The 3630-nt window shown below is 48.6% G+C and overlaps 1 pseudogene; it reads right to left on the bottom strand.

Annotated features, from left to right (window-relative positions):
- Positions 1-762: 762 nt before the first annotated feature.
- On the bottom strand, positions 763-3410 carry LOC144249079 (T-cell surface glycoprotein CD1a-like; annotated as a pseudogene).
- Positions 3411-3630: the final 220 nt, after the last annotated feature.

Here is a 3630-nt window from a genome sequence, read left to right on the forward strand (position 1 = left end):
ATATCTAACCCAGCAGAGGTTGCTAGTTTCCTATTCCATTCAGAGGTAAAGTCTCAGCCCAGGTCTGAACACACATCCTGCAAGATTACATTGAGCATATATTGGTAACTGATCATGAACCAGGTAAATTACAAAGGTTTCACAAGGACAGTTGAAGTGATGTCATCACCTCGTGGTGTTCAGGTGTGCTGAGGGCCATTGCCAAGTAGGAATGACGCATCGAAATTTCCTTGCCAGCGTACCCCATGTTGCTTAGAGGAAGGACTCGTGGAAATGGACTTGCCTTGGACATTCGCTGTGACATTGCATGTATGTTTGAGAAAGGTGACCCTGCTCAAGGACCAGGGTGGATCCAGGTTTAGGGTGTATCCTGCAGGTTTCAGGAAGTATCCCGCTCCTTGGGTTTAGGGCGTTCCCGGTTTAGGACAATTTGGGTTTAAGGCATTCCCGATTTAGGACAATCTGGGTTTAGGGCAGTTCCAGGTTGAAGGTTATTCCTGCTGGGAATAGGGCGTATCCTGCTGCCTGAGTTCCCCTTGAGTTCTCCTGGAATTGAGAAGGTATATAGGATTAAAAGCCTGGGGGAGAACGTGTATTTGGCGGCAGAACTTGGATTTCCCCAGAACGTGTTTGTACAGGGCCGGTGTGAGTTCGGGAATAAAGGATTGCTGTTTGAATCTACAAAGCTGTGAGTGGCTCGTGATCTTGTGCCCAGCCAGACTGCGGAACAGGTGTAGACTGGGCACCTGGGTAGCTGGGTCCTCATTTCAAAGGGACAGCACTGCTGGGGGCTTCACTGTGTGTCCTACATGAACCAAATGAGAACAGAGAAATAACAGACCTTCATAAGGTGGAGGTGAGAACTGAGCAGAAAATGGAAATGGGGCTGAGAGGAGAAGGAAAGTGAGAAAAAAGTCAAAAAAGAAGGGAAAACCATGGGGAGGAGGGATGAACAGGACAGATGGATACAAAACTCACCAGTGTTTCCTAAACCAAAATCCAAGACCTGTCAGAAGAGCCAGGGCCACTATTACAACCGAGAGGATCCAGCCCAGGGCACTAGGAGGTGCTGCAGATTCAAGTGGACACCAGGACGTTGTTTCCAACCCATTCCCTGTTTTACCCCCTCACACTCCCTGTTTGCTGTATTAAGTATTTTCTTTGAGTTTCTACTGCACCAATCATTTCTCATATTTTATTCTTATCCCTTTTCAGAGAGAAATCCTTCTATCCTACATCTTTCTGCATCTACAGATCCCTCATATTTAATTCTTCCATTCCTTGGATTAAAATATTTGTTTTCTTTTGGACCTAAAATCTCTAATGTCCCAATTTTTTAGCTGGCCCTCAAGGTCTGCTTTAGCACACGGTCTTCCCCCATCTCCATCCTAGGTCCCAGTTCTTACCACCCCAGTAGAGGACGAGGTCCTGCCCTCCTAGGCTGCTGTGCTTCACCCTGCAGGCCAGGCCAGCCGCCTCCCCAGCTGCCACATCCAGGGTTGCTCTGAGATACCACGTCCCATCAGCATTGGGCGGGATGTCACCTCTCTGAGTGCCCAGCTGCTCCTGCTCACCTCGCATCCACATCACCCACACAGGCTTTGGGTAGAAGCCAGACACATGACACACCAGCAGCAGATGGCCAGGCCCAGGGCTGGGGCCACTGGACAGCCAGGCCTCGGGCTTCACTGCAAAGGACAGAAAAGGCATCCGGACACAGACTCTAACATACACTGAGAGGTTCAGAACTCCACATGAGACCACATGGATATATACTTCCCCCTTCTGGAAATGTCACTCGGTATCCTCTTTTTATCCTGAATTTGACTTCAAAATAGAAAAATTCTTTGAGATGAGCTACGAGACTGACCTTGTTGCTGGAGATGAGCCTTCCCTGCATCTAGAAGACCCAAGGTGAAACGTGGGCAGGTGTCACTGAGGAGCCAGTGAACCCTCTCTGTGCTGCCTTGTCTGAGATTGAGCAGTTTGCAGACTTTCTGGGCCTCTCTTCCACCCTTGGGAGATGGTGACCAAGCTTCATTCTGGAAGCTCATGAAGTCATGTCCTTGGATAGCTACCTACTTGAAGCCTAGGAAGCCCTTTCCCAGCGTGCAGTTCACAGCCTGCTGTCACCTGTAGGTTAAAGGGATCTGGGGAAGAAGAGTCATGAATTAGAGGAGAAAATGAAGAAAAGGGAGAAAATGGAATGAGTGGAAGCAAAAGACAACAGAAGCAGAAGGGAGTTTGGGGAGTTCAGGGGATGGACCACAGTGTGGTTTGGTCTGAGGTTCACAGAAAGGGGAACTGGTAGGAGCTGGAGGTGGAGGAAGAGATGATAATATGAGGAAGGGAGGGGACTGTTCAAAGGTGATAGCGATGGTGGGGGATGGGACTTAATGGTTCTATGACAGTTTAGACAGGGAAGACTGAAGAGATTAAATGGGAGAGAAAAATCATGCTTTAAAGAGTCCACCAAAGAGTGAGGAAGCAGAAGGCCTGGGTAAATGGGGCCACAGCATTCCTCTGAGGGGAGATAATAACACACAGCCCTGCAGGCAATGACAGAGCAGTTCAAAAGTGGCAAAAACTAATGCTTTTGAAGAATTGAGTTCTGGTTTATAGCACGTGCCCAGTGTATGGTTTCAGTTTTATGCTGAAGAGTGGAATAAGATTCAGATCACAGAGAAGGTATTTACTAGAGGAATAAAAGTTCACTGAGACACTCACTTCCCCTCCCTTTCTTCTCCCCATCAAGAGAACTGAGCTCACATTTAAACAATAATTCATCACTATAAAATTCCTGAGGTCTGATGAAGTATATCTGGAAAAAACCTTTCCAGAGCCACCAACTCCCTGTTACTGAAGTTGCCCCTGGACCAGGGATACAGGTAAATGAAGGTGTCAGAGCTGCTGTTCCAGCTGTGAGTCTGCAGCTCCCCCAACCAGCCTGAGCCCATGTGTACCCAGGAATGGTTGTGAAAGGATGACGTCTGGATGACATGAAAGGAGACAGGCTCCTCAAACCTTGTGGCAAAAGAATAGATAGAATAGGCAGAAATGAAACATCGGGAGGGAGAGACTTGGGAAGGTCAGTTCCAGAATCTGGAAAAGTGGAGAGCCACCGTTGTTACCTTAGCTGACATCTGCTGGTCCCCAGGGTCCCATGCTCCACCAACAGCCTCCATGAGAGCACAGAGGGCTTGAGTAAGAACATTCAGAATGGGGCCAGCTTAGCATTTGTTCTCTCCAGGTGTGTGCAGGGGAAACTGCCATCACCACACACACACACACACACACACACACACACTCACACACACACACCCATCTGGTCAGTTGCCCCAGTTCTTACCAACATCACTGTCCCCTCCTGGGAAGAGAGCAGCGAGCAAGGGGAGTAGCAGGAACAGCATGGCCCTTGCAGATGCTACTTCTTTCTCTCAGAGAAATCGTCCTTTGATTTCTGTTCTAAACAAACCTACCCCACAAACCTCTCTTCTGACTTCCTTATTCAACCAACAGACAGACCTCTCCTGCCTGAACATCTGCTTCCACCCCAAACCCTGACCACCTACTCAGTTTCCCATTTCCCCTGCTCTTCTGACTCTCTGCCCAGTCTTCCAACTTCTCTCA

Source organism: Urocitellus parryii, chromosome 11 (assembly GCF_045843805.1).
Source record: "Urocitellus parryii isolate mUroPar1 chromosome 11, mUroPar1.hap1, whole genome shotgun sequence".
Taxonomy (NCBI): Eukaryota; Metazoa; Chordata; class Mammalia; order Rodentia; family Sciuridae; genus Urocitellus; species Urocitellus parryii.